The sequence below is a fragment of the Rhagoletis pomonella genome, unplaced genomic scaffold (genome assembly GCF_013731165.1).
Source record: "Rhagoletis pomonella isolate Grant_MI unplaced genomic scaffold, Rhpom_1.0 Rhpom_scaffold_02439, whole genome shotgun sequence".
NCBI lineage: Eukaryota > Metazoa > Arthropoda > Insecta > Diptera > Tephritidae > Rhagoletis > Rhagoletis pomonella.
The window spans coordinates 16,010-30,060 of NW_023460993.1; positions in this window are offsets into that span (position 1 = coordinate 16,010).

The following is a 14,051-nucleotide window of genomic DNA, read 5'->3' on the forward strand; positions in this document are numbered from 1 at the left end:
CATTGAATTTCAACATTTTCCTCTGTCGTTGCCATCATCGTTGTTGTCATTCTAGAAAACAACATTTATTCGTACATATGCACCAATGGATAACTTAATGGAGTTTTTGCCATCGTAAGACTGCCTTCTAAAACGAATTGTATCACATAATCCTTATCATGCATCTCAGAAAGATTAAAGTAAAGTACAATGAAAGGACATGGACTTAGTGAGGACGGGGCAGTGCATCGCATATGGGCGATAGGAATACAATTGCATTAGTTAAGAAGAAAGTACATACAATTTATTGCATGTTTCTTTGTTTGAGATGGAAATAGCGTTGAAGTCTGTAAACGACAAAGAGTGAAAAGTACCAGTTTTCGGGCATTGTGCGCTGGACGGTTTTTGTCGGGAACGTACGCCTGCAACGCTCGGCGCTCCGCCACTCTCACCATTACTACTTGGCACCATAATGAACATACAGAAAATTAATGTTTTTCAGCTGTTACCTACCGACCCGTCGACCCGCCAACCGACCTTTGCCTCAGCTTGCCCTTCTGCGACGTTCAACAACGCTGCTGCAGGAACGCATACAAAAGTGCCTTGCATAAATTATGCCTTACATTGCAGCAAATTTCATTTTGCAGTCGAATTTATTTATCTATGGTTTTGCATTTGCGAAATCATTTCGTTTCATCTATACAAAAGTCATTCGCATTGCATGGCATGGCATTGCAAATGGATTTGTTGGCTTGGCTGCTCATTCATGGGACCAGCCATGCAATTTATAGATAGCTGTTGGATAAATGCACTTTCGTTCGTGTAGGTAATATATTTTTAAGTCAAATACACATATACAAAAATATAAATAAATGTGTTGCCGTGAAAACTCATTTTCATAATTACACACAAGCGCTCATACAAACGTACACATGTGGATATGTTCATGCGCCATTAAAGGATATTCAATGAGTCGCATTAATGAGTTTTTGTGCAAATGTTTCGCGCCATAAAAAGTAAGTAAGTTACAGAGGAATAGGAAGTTTGTTTCCAAAAAAAAAAAACTTCAACATTGTAATACGTCATTAAGTCTTCTTTTTTGGTAGTATGTACCAAATTTTATTTTTATTTTATTTAAGTAAACACTTATTTTGACAACTATCCACAATTTTTGGCGCCACCATTACTTTTTATTTCTCGGGCATCATTTAGACATGGCTATAAAGCGCGGGTTTTAATAGTGCCGTAAAGCTTTATTCATGGTTCGTTTTTAGAGCTGCACGATGAAAGTGCTGACTTTCGTAAGAGTTGTTTTATATGCAGGAAAATGGATAACACCGTCAACAAAAAAAAAAAAAAAAAAATAAAAATCAACGGTATTTTGTAGCAACTGCAAGCTTGCACTTCATTATACTAGAATTGAATGGACAGTTTTATCGTTCATAGTCATACTCAAACTTTTGATGAAACTGTACAAAGTTTTAAAGTAGGATTTATAAGGTTTTTGTTATAGAATGAATATTTTTATGAAAAAAATAATTGAAATTAAATTGAAAAAAAAAAAAATGCAAAACTTATTAATAGATATTGGCTGACCTTATCATTATGTCCGGCGCTGTATGTAGGTACATATATTAGTATGGGGATTCGTGTTTCCAGATTTTTTTCCCAAGAAAAAGATATTTTCACAAAAAATTATAATAATAACAGATGTATGTAGGTACATATATTAGTATGGGGATTCGTGTTTCCAGATTTTTTTCCCAAGAAAAAGATATTTTCACAAAAAATTATAATAATAACAGATTGACCCTTACTCAATAGTTAGTGTTTGGGCGATTTGTGGCGTGCGCCTTGATATTGTCTCACAACACCACCCCGAACGGCGATTGTATTTTTACACCACAGCGGCCGCCATATACATATGTACATATCGTCACCTGAAATGCAAAAAGACGTAACAAACATCATCGTTGAAATACAAAAATGGCATAACCAATAAAAAAATTCAAAATTCACTTTTTGGTTTATGTGATGGATTTTAGCGAATTACAAGTCCCCACATCATTTTATAAAAAAAAAAAATCAAATATTAGTCATGACTTTTTCCATTTCATTTACGTTGTTGTTACGTCTTTTTGCATTTCAGGTGACGATATTTATGTATAAAAAAAAGAGCTTAAATGATGAGTTATAAAGTTAAAATTGTTATAATTAAATTTTTTTTTGGTAAAATTACATTTTTTTGGTAAAATTAATTTTTTTTTTGTAAATCCTTACTAATATTTTAAATGCGAAAGTGAGTTTGGTTGTCTGTTACGCTTTCGTACTCAACCGATCATCATAAAATTTTGCACACCAGCGTCATTTAGCCCAACTTAAAATATAGCATAGTCTTCATCTCGATTAAACAAGGGGGCGTGGCACCTCCCATATTAATGGGATTTATCATATAGCATACCTATGGAAGTATTTTTGTTATAATACTGAAACTTGGTATACAGATTTTTAAATCAATACCATGCTTCCATATAAACTGAATTTAAATAATCAAATTCAACTTGAATTATTACGTGAATTAGGCAATTAAAATATGTCGAGCCCTAACCGCCAAAATAACGTAAGCGAAACTTTTTTCAAAATTTTCGTTTTGATGCAGAAATATTCCTAGAGCATCTAGATGCATTTCTGCATCAAAAAGAAAATTTTGAAAAAAATGTCGCTTACGTTATTTTGGCGGTTAGGGCTCGATGTTATCACAATGTGAGTGTCAAACGAAAGAGGTTTAAGAAGATTGTAGTTTGAAAATATTGTGAAGAGGATTGCCAGCTCTTTGAAAAGTAGAATTTAATTTAATTATACACAAGTTATATGAATTTTTGAAACGAAAGATTCTAAAGGAATATTTTGTTTGAACATTTAAAATATCTTATATTTATCTAACAAACGTTAAAATATTAAGTTCAATTCAAATTATTTATCAAGTTAAATGAACTATTACAATATGGCTATCAATCGAAATGGTTTTGAAAATACGTTATTTATAAATGGCACCTGGAAGGGTTGCCAATTATTTAAAAAATCAAATTCAACTTGAATTAAAGAAATTAGGTAATTTAAATATGTATCGCAATATTGGTGGCACACAAAAGAGGTTTAAGAAGGTTACAGTTTGAAAATATTTTGAAAAGGGTTGCTACCTATTTGAAAAGTTAAGTGAAATTAAATTATACACAAGTTATATGATATCTTAAATATGCATGCCAAACGAAGTAGCGTGAAAAAATTTGAGTTTGAACACTTTGAATTTTTTTAGGTGTTTAAAGAGTTTCCATTTGCTTGAGGGGCCTTTTTAAATTATGTATATAACAAGTTTTTATTAAGCACATGTATGAGGGTTGCGAGCTGTTTAAAAAGCCTAATTCAACTTGAATTATGAGATTTGGGAAGTAGAAATATGTATCACAATATGGGTTCCAGGCGCAAGAGCTTAAATATGTTTGATATTTTATTTTATTTTTTTTAATATTTATTATTTTATTTATTGAGCTTTGTACCACGATTGTTTATTAGGAAAAATTGAAAAAGCAACAAAGTCTAAGCGGTAGAAGTTATAGCAGCTATTTCGGAGATCACCACATCTCCTCATCAGACATCTTTTTTCTAGACCTCAGCAGGGAGAAAGAAGAAAGAAAATTGTAATTTACATACAGTTAAAACTGTGAGCGAAAAGATATTATACTTACTCAAACCAAAAATATACAGAAGATATCTACTTTTGTCGCGGCAAGTAAAGTCTGTCGGCTAAAGAAAACACCTTTTGAAGAGTAATAATTAGCCTTTCAAATGAACATAAGTTATCTTGTACATACTTATATTGAACATAAATAATAAAGCTAATAGGTAGTATATGAGTCTTTGATTAAATACTTCTCACATAGCGTCAGAGGTTTTTCAAATTTCTGACCAAGAATTACAGATTATGGAAAGTTAAGAGGCATTAATCTAGGTTATCTCGCAAATTATATTAATTCGTATTTCGTATTTTGCCTGTATTTAATTGGAATGTAATTGCTAACCGTTTATATAAAGTATAATCAGTTTCGTAATTACTCTACGTGATTAATCAATGTTAATATTAATATGTAGTGAAGTATACATACGTATGCGCGCTTTGACACATGTGCATAAGTATGTGTGAAGACTCAAAATGGAATATGTGTGCATATGCTACCAATGTCAACTCGTAAAATTTGTTTCCTTTTTTATTTGTATAAAGCGAATTGGACACATTTTCTCCATTAGACGTTACTCAGTCTGTTCCCCAAGAAACTTGTTTTCAGCTATCGATAGTCTTTAAATTGATGAGTTTGTAATTTAGATTCATTGCGTTGAAATCATTTGCATTGAGTATATAGATAGGGTACCAGTTTCACAAAAAAGATAAAGAATTCAAGGGTAATTGAATGAAAATAAGAAGCATATCCAAAAAATTACCCTATTGGAAGATGGAATAACTTTTCAAAATGGTATTGAATTTAGGTTCATTTATGACATGTAAACATAACTAAAACTTGTGTGTAGAAACCACGGAGCGCTATACTTACGGTGACAATTCATCCTTATTAACAATATAATAATATGACTAATGAAATTATAAAAAGTAATACTAATACCATCAAAAAAATCGTGGATATGAAAAACATATGCTGTAGATAGAGTGGCGAAAATATAATTAGGGAAGAGACATTTCAGCTTTCTTTGGCTAGGACTTACCGTTAATATTTGGTAAATTTTGTGGAAGGTGTTGCTAATTTTCTCCATACAAAAGTGTTGTTGAACATACTAGGGGTATTCTCGAAGTCTTGCACGATGCACGGATTGCACGAAATGCAAAAATACTATTCCAAATTTCGAAGAGTACGAGAGCACCCCATTGCAAAGTGGTAGCAAGCTGCGAAATTATGTATCAAATACCATAACAAGAGACGGCAAAAAAAAAAAAACAATGAAGTGAGCCAGATGAGGGGAATGAGAGAAATATGCAGCAATTTCAACAACAAAACCACTAGCACAGGGTCGCATTTATCTTGCTATGCTATTTTGCAAAAGATATACATGGGTTTCGACGTTGCATATTTTGCAGCGATAGGAAATGTTGTTTCCTATGTGTTTTGTTGTTATGTGTTTGCAAGTTATGCAATCCAATGGTTTTACTAGATTTAGAGAATACCCCTACTATGTATAGAAAAAATGCGCAAAAAAAAATTGCCAAAAATCTAAGGTAAGTCCAAGCTTCTTCCAATTTGCACTTTATTTTACTAAAATTATAGAAATGGTTTACAAAACTTCATACTTTCTCAAAACAATTCTCGAAAGTCTGATTAAAATGTTTCAAATTGTGATGAACATTTATTCAAATTCATTCATATTTGCATGTTTTTTTAGATAATATGTTATATTTTTATAAAAAAAATAATAAACATTTGCAAATTTGTTTTCTCTTTGTTTTGTTTTAAATAAATCTGCACTAAGCCTTTTTAATCTAACAACAAAATTTAATGTTTAGAAATGTCCTGAGTTTTGGCCACAGAAGTCTGGTCACCGTAGCTATCAAGCTTCTCAAGAATGGTTGTGCTTGTTTTTTTTTTTTTTACAGAATTCGTGTGTGGGACAGCGTGAATTTCGTTGTAGTCTTTCTTCTCGACCAGCGCCTCCTGCACAAACCAATCCGCCGTTTAGCTACTCGATGTTAAGAGACTGGATCAATAAGAAATTCATCGTACAGTGAAAAATATCGAACCGCTCGTTTTGCCGTTTACCGTTCGTCTTTGCATTGCATTTTGAATAAAGATTTGAAGATGTACAAAAATCTTAATAACACAGTGCCAAATTACTTGTCTTTTTAAGTGACGTGGCACATTTCGTTTTTTGTGGAAACGTGAACAAACAAAAATTTCGCTTCTAAAGCACTGAGTATATCTCCATATTATTCATGAAGAGGGTGGTGTTTACTCTGCAGGTGTTTTCGGTTCATTTTTTTTTTTCAGAACAACACAGGCCAAACATTTGCTGCAGAGTTCCTAATGTTACAATTGGATGAATTTTGGTTTTAAGTAATGGTTTTTTGTGAATAAGCCACAGTCTGCAAACGTCTTTAAGAAGAACATCCGTCAAAAAATTCAGAACTTATCGCAAAAAGTGTTGCAAGAAAATTTCATAAAACGCAGCCAAATGGTAATACTTAATGGCGGCGGCCACATAACTGATATCATCTTCGAAACATACCTGATATAATACAATCGAATGGTTCAAGTAAATGTTTAAAAAATCACACACATTTTTCCATTCTTTCAAAAGCTGGGTCCAAGGAACAGTTGCTCATTGAATTTGAACCATCTTGCATTTTCCATCTCAGAAGCTAACATTAAAACTGCTTCTTAACGCCAAATTAACTGTAGGATAAATTATCCGTAAATTATTTTTGACACGGATAATTTTGCTGCGGTCATATTTTGAAAAATATCACAAGTTCTGCTAACTTCGGGTAAAACTAGCGCACCACCGTCAAAAAAAACTAATTAACAAATCCAGCTAATGCCTAATTAGCCATGGGTAATTATCCCGCAGTCGTATTGTAAAAAATATCGCATGCCTCGCTAACTTCGGGAAACCCTAGCGGAAAACCTACAAAAAAACTAATCAGTAATACCAGCCCCTGCCGCGTGTTTATATCGACAATTCGTGTGGTGCATTTGTGAAAAGTTTTCTGAATAAGAGTTTTAGCACTACTTTATATTCAAAATACTTTGGACATAAGTTGAGAAGTTAATTTAGTATGTATGTGCTAAGGAAATTACGAATTTAAAGAAAAATTATCTGTAAGAAGTCTGCACTTGCATTTTCCGGCCTCATAATAATTAAATACAAGGTTTTATTTATTCGTCCTGGTAAACCGAGTGTATCTAATTTAATTTCAGCGATCAAACATATTATTTAATGTAATGATGAAATTGTAGTAAATGGAAGTATAGTTACCGCTGGTTTCACCAGCAATTTAAATGAAAAATGATTTCTTATTTTCTGTCAATTTCCATATAAAATTCAAAAAATTAAAATCATTTCTTACTTAAATTGCTTTCGTGAAAGAACTATGCAATCGTCGTACCATATATGTAATTGAAATTAGCTCCACGAACTCTGCATTTTTATGTTGTAAATAACAGATGCAATTTAAAAGACAAGTTAGTTAGAAACGTTGCAAATGAAAGTACTGAAAAAGAAGTGAGTGTAACAGATAAAAGGCAAAATTAAAATTCATTTGAGGGATCCACAGACGAGTTTAAGGTAGGTACGCAATTTCCTGTACAGGAGCATTTCTCCAGCTGGTTTTATTAGTAATTTTAAATACGCTAGGTTTTCGCGAAGTTAGCGGGCTATGTGATATTTTTTAAAAGAAGACCGCGGCAAAATTGTCTGCTTACCGGGAAATTTACGTTAATTTACGGCAAATTACACTGTTGTACAAAAATCTAATAAAATAAATCTATCTCAAAATCTACGAAAACTCATGTTCCACATGCTTATAATAAAATACTGTATAATAGTGTTATTTAAAGGCACAAATAAAAATATATCCTCTTAAACGCAAAAAAAAGTAGAAATGTTTTGAATTTTTAATTTTGCTACAGAGTGTATTTGGGAATTAAAAAATGAAATGAAATCGCAAAGCAATTTATAAAATCTTAGTTTCAAATGAGTGAACTCATAGAGAAAATGTAGTTTGCAACGAGATGTTTAATGTAATTCTCTCCTCTCCGGCTGGCTCAAATATGAGCCACATTGTAACGAGCGACAAGCGTACATATGTACGGGAAATTAATTTGCTGCCATAAATATGATTAGTCACTGCCTGATGGAAAATACATACCTCCATACATATATGTACCTATATGTATGTACATACATATGTGCTAAATAAGTAAATAAGTACCGCAAAGGTGGAAGAGATTCAGATTTTCCTTTTTCAGACCTTTAACTTAAATTTATTTGAACAAATCGAGTAAAAGGTCTGAAGTTTTACGAAAAAGCAATTGCTTAGTTTTAGTTCATGAGAGCCACTATAAAAGTAATTTAGATTGTATTATATCACTAAGTGCACAGCAGAAAAACACTATTAATACTTAGGGGAGATTAATTTATTTTAACGAGCAGTGACACTTTATTTGTTGTTAAAAGGTAAGAGTTTTTAGCTTAAGAACTACATATGTACTTTTTTATTTCAGTGAGCAACAATAACGGTGTATTGACTTGTTTCATTTTGCGTTATAGTACAGGTTAATGATGCAAGCCTCAATGAAACGTACTATCAGGAAAACATTTTTCTGTCCGATTTTTGGTTTGGGAGTGAATTTTTTCAATGAACTCAAAGAGATAGTCAAGTTCATACTTAAAGTGTTACAACATGCCCATATGGTTTGCAATAAAAAGTGATAGTTCTTCTACAGACGGTCCAAATCATGTGTTTAAAGCTATTGAAACATCCAGGTATTTGACAGAAAATCTTCTCCAAATTTTAGATCCTTTTATGCAACGCAACGTATGTTTTGTTCATCCTGAGAACATGCTCTTAGTAATGTCAATGGACCAAAAAAAAATAATATTAAAGAACTTGGTCTAAATAAAATCAACTTGTGCTCGAAAGAAAGAAGAACTTTGCAAATTTTTTATAATTTTTGCACAAAGTTTGAAATGTGGATTTATATGGTGTTTATTACATGATGAGCTAAACTTTTATGGAAACATAATAAACATTAAATAAACAAAAGAAAAATAACCAAAATTGATCAAAATGTTGATGACTTAATTAGCTGATAACAAGTCTACATTATAATGCTGAAATAATGAAGAAGAAATGAGACCGTAACAAGAATCATAAATTGCTTGATCTCTCTGCGAAATCACAGCGCAAAATGACAATAAAGTACAAATTAGGCAAAAAAACATTAGAGACTATTAGGGATAGACACCTAAATATAACTTTGAACGGTTTATCGTCTAAGTGGTTAAAAAAATAATAACTCAAACTGGCACAATAAAGTACCAAAATATTATTTTTAAAAAAGCCCTCCGCAATATGCCTGAAAACTTAAACAGGCCAATCGTTATGAACATGAGTATTTTCCATAAAAATTTTTCTTGGAAATTTCGACGATATCTATGTGAGTAGAAAAACAATATTTGTTGCATCCGAAAGTATAGTTGTTTCTTTTTACTGCATCAGTTCGTATATTATTCCACATACGTTAGTAGATATTATAAAAGTGAATATAGCATACATACGATATACATATGTATGTTTATGTACTATAGCATAAGGAAGTCAGCAAAAGTAATTCGATCTTTAAGAGTGAAAGTAATACCGTAGATTTATTTATTATTTTTTGCGAATTCAGAAAACTCCATTAAAAAAAAAATGTATAACCAGTGGACACATTTTAATACACGCACCCCAATACTACTGCTTAACTTTGATCAAAAATATTTGTTTACACAAATATTTATTTATAACCAATAAATAAACAGCTGTCAAAACAAAACTTTCTCGTCGCGAAACTCGGGATAAAGTCAAATATGTATACCCAGGTTACAGTGCGACTATGCCATAAAATATATTGGCTTATTTTACTCTGCACGACTCATTGTGGTCAGAGTAGAGTGTTTTCACTACATATACATTATCGGTCATATATATATAGCACGCCATTTTAAAGTGATATTGTGGGCCACTTTGTTTATTTTAAAGAATTTTCAATTAAAATCTAGTTCATTCTCAGGGGTTTCCTTCAGAGCTGTGTACATAAGTGTGAAATCATTTTCAATTTTTTTCTATTCAGCTTTCATTACTTATTCCTCGCTTAAGATTGAGGTTTATAATTTTTAAATTTTCCATTCACTCAAAGCAGTTATGAATTCACACATTAACATATTCATAGCAAGATTGAAAAAACCAATGCCAAATCAAAAAAGGTTTAACACTGAAACAGTATTGAAAAGCCTGCAATCTTTTATGTGTGTGCATTCTTTAATTCAGTACCAATCATTAGTTCAAAGACACCCTGGTAAATAACTTTTTGATAAAACGGCAGATTTTTGACAATTGCTCAATTGTAAAAATTCGAAGCGGTGTTACCCAATTTAAGTTTTTTGGTAGAGGGGATTTTATATCATAAATTTGGGATTATATATAAAACAGTTGTATTAACATCTACCTTTTAAAAATAGTTAATATCTTATATTGAAAATGTTTAAATTTTACATTAAATTCGATAAACACTTCGCAAAAACTTTACATTTAGGTTAATAAAATTATTAGTGAACATATTTTAAAAAATATTTAGTGTCTTTATGCCATCTGCACTCAGAAAAAGGTTTAGTTATAATAACCAAGATTTGGTTATAGTGACCAAGTGGCATAGTTGGATATGGCGAAATAAATATCTAGTTCACGAAAGTCTGCAATTTACTTGAGCCTTCTAGTTGGGACAAATGTATATTTGTTAATAATTACAAAACGACTACCTTGAGTGGACAATATTGTTAGTTGAATAAAATCATTGTTGAGCAAATATAAACAATGCTTTGGTTGATACAAGTTTTCAATTAATTTTATGAACTTGCTGTAGACGTGAATCAGCTAACCGTTTATTATTGGAAAAAAGTTTCAGTTTGACACAAATAAAAATTTACTCGATGGTTGTTGTGTTTACTTCTTTTATTTGCATATATTAAGCATAAAAAATACAAACATAATTTACATAAATAGTTACTAGTGTAAATAATACATATGTATATGGTGGTAAAAATTTCCTAAAAAGAAACGATTTAACAGGAATAGTCGTGCGAAAACCCAGGTCAATATCTGCTGGAAGTGCTGGTTTAAGTATACTGCTTTGCTTTTTCCTTGGCTAAATAGATACTTTCTAATTATAATTCACATGAATTATATATCCACTGAGAAACGCCGGTTGGCATCAAACTTTATATTTTTAAATAACCATACCCGCACCAGACATCTGCAGCGGGTGCATGATTTTCGTGTATACTCGATCATCTAACAAAACCCGTTTGGCATCGTTCTCTGTATACGAGCAGAAGTATTGTTCGTTATCGACTGAGCTCAAGACGAACATGTTGGCCACAACACCCGATTGCTTTTCATACATACTTGATTGGGTTCGGGTGCTTTGCAGCTCAATATACCCGGGTGTTCGAGTTTCAACCCGAGTGTGCACAAAATTTTCTTGATTGGCTTATGACGTTTTTGTTTCTACAAAAAATGTCGCCTTCTCATCGCGGTGTTCTTAGTTTTTGTGCGTAGAGGGCAAAGAGAAGGTTGAATTTTTCGGTAGTTTGTTTAAGTGTACATTTAACCATTTCTTATATTTTTGCTCATACAAAATGCGACATCACGACGCCTACATCCATTTAGGTATAAATGTGTGTAGATCGGCAATGCCCAAGCCCTATACACTCGGTGCACATTTATTTTTTGTAAAAGTACTTATGTACCTACATAGTTTTAGGCTGTGTTCTAATATATACACACACAGCTTTCCACGCGAAACTATACGAAATAGATGCAAAAACATTTTTGTCTACTTCGCTTCTAATTTTTTCATTGCGTATGCACAAGCACAAAGCAACAACATTTTCGTATGCTTTGTGGGAACATATTGGGGCCAGTTACCTTCAGCGTAAATTTCTTTGTTGTCCTGCATTTTATCGCAATGTTCGGGTGTCCGTTTCATTGTTACACAAATTTTCGGGTTAGCTGCGGGTGTCCGAGTGTGGTGTTCGCTTGTGCTCAATTTATAGCGAGGGTGATCGAACAGACTCGTTCGTAACCAAAGCAGCTGTCGGGTATGCATCTCGATCGAACACATAGTAGCCGAGTGTGGCGTTCGCTTGTGCTTGATTTTTAGTGAGTGTGATCAAAAAGGCTCGATCATACTCAAAGCTGTTCTCTGACCCGCACCGAAACAACTCGCGGCGATGGCAAAACTGAAACTGAGACAAACAAGCCTGGGCTTGTCATGGCACACACTTTTCTTTCTCTACCCAGCGCAGTGATCGACATGCCATAGCTTACTGAGCGCTCTGTAACCACACGCGTGTTTCACCCGTATACGAACAGCGGTAGCGGAGCAATGATTTCCACGCACACAGTCTCATTCATTGAATCGTTTTTATGCAATGGTCGGCATACTAGCGCATTGAAACGATTCAATAAGTGGGACTGTGTGCTTTGCTTAGCTGGCGCTCTTCGTATGTGAAACACACATGAGCTCAGAGAGCGCTGATCATTATTTAGGGGGTGCTCATAAGCATGAATATATTCCGCTCTCAAACCAAATCGATCAACTAAGATTTGGTAACTATGACTAATCCATGTGTTCAAAGAAAGCTTATCTGTATTAGCAGAGCTTAATGGCATCCTTTTATGAACCATACTTTAAGTTGAATGGAATTTGTAGAAATATGCTTCAAAAAAATATTTATTAGTATTTACCAAACCCTTCAACTAAATTAACGATTTGGTACAACCTAGATGAATATTAGAAGCTTTAATATATTTAGTTATAATTACCAACCCATGGTAATAGTTCCCAATCCTTGGTCACAGTTCCCAAATATTGTCAAAATTCGGGAACTAAATATCTTTAGTTGTCGAAACTAATCCTTTTTCTCAGTGTGATTATTTCACAATGTAACTAGCCAGAACTATTAGAGTTTTCTATATCGGGTGCGATTGTTTCTGATATAATTCCAACACTGAAATTACAAATTTTGATGTGTAATTTAATGAATATTTAGGGGATTCACAATTCGTGTTAGACGTCGTAATGTCTTAAAGGCTTAAATTTATTCAATATAAAGTAACGGTTAAAAGCGATTTGAAAGATTCGTTGGGTATAATAAGAGCCAATTATATATTTCCTACTAGTTTAAAAACATTTTGGTTATGTTAAAAAACGCCTAGAAAAGTATTAGGTGTTATTTTACGTTTAAAAATTTTAAGACTTTAACACATTACGACACTTAACACCGCCATATCGCCGCCTGGGTAAAAGGTTGTCGTATGTCAATGGGAAATCGCGTTTGAAGTTTGAAATGCAATTTCTCAAAAACGCGAAAATATATTTTTTTCCAAAGTCTCTGAAAAAGTTACTAGTTCACAAAATACTTAAATTATTTAATTTTTAATGTTTATTGTTGATTATTTCAAATGAGAACAACAATTATCAACTTATTGAGCGTTAGCCTCATTTATTTAAAAAACTAAAGATATTTTGCTTGGTAAAATTTCGATTCTAAGAATAAAATGTTTTTAAACAAACGAAAAATTAATAATAAAATTTGAATGATTTTAGATACTGCATGAAATTTTACAATATGCTTAATTGTCAGCTTGTTTTTTGTATCATGGAAACACATAGCAACTGATTTCACACTTACAGTGGGATAAACTTAAAACTTCTAATATAAATTAGTTAAATTTAGTTAAGATTTTTTTATCAGTTTTAAGTTTTCGTTTGGAATAATTTTCATGAACTAACCTATTAAGAGATCTTTTTAGAAAATTGACGTACATCCGATATCTATTAAAATTTTGACATCCTCACTTTTTGTAAAAAGAAGTTCCAGATACAAGTTTATGTGCAAAAAATAAATTAAAGAATAAAAGTCTCCTAATATATATGGAACATATAATAGAAAAATTTTTATTTCATTACCCAGACTTCATGAATAGCCTATTCTATAAGTAAATTCCGAATTAGTCAATTCAAAACTTTTAAAGAAAATCACTTTTCTCTTTTGTGAAAATTTGGGACTATCTTATGCGAGTATTGTCGACAAAATGTTAGACTATGAATGATTAAAAATTAACGAATAAATGGTTAGTCGCGATTAATGATTAAAATGAATTAAGCGATCGCTGTGGTGTAGTGGTTAGAAGTGCGTACTACCATTCCGCAGGGTGAGGGTTCGAGCCCAGTTCCGACCAACAT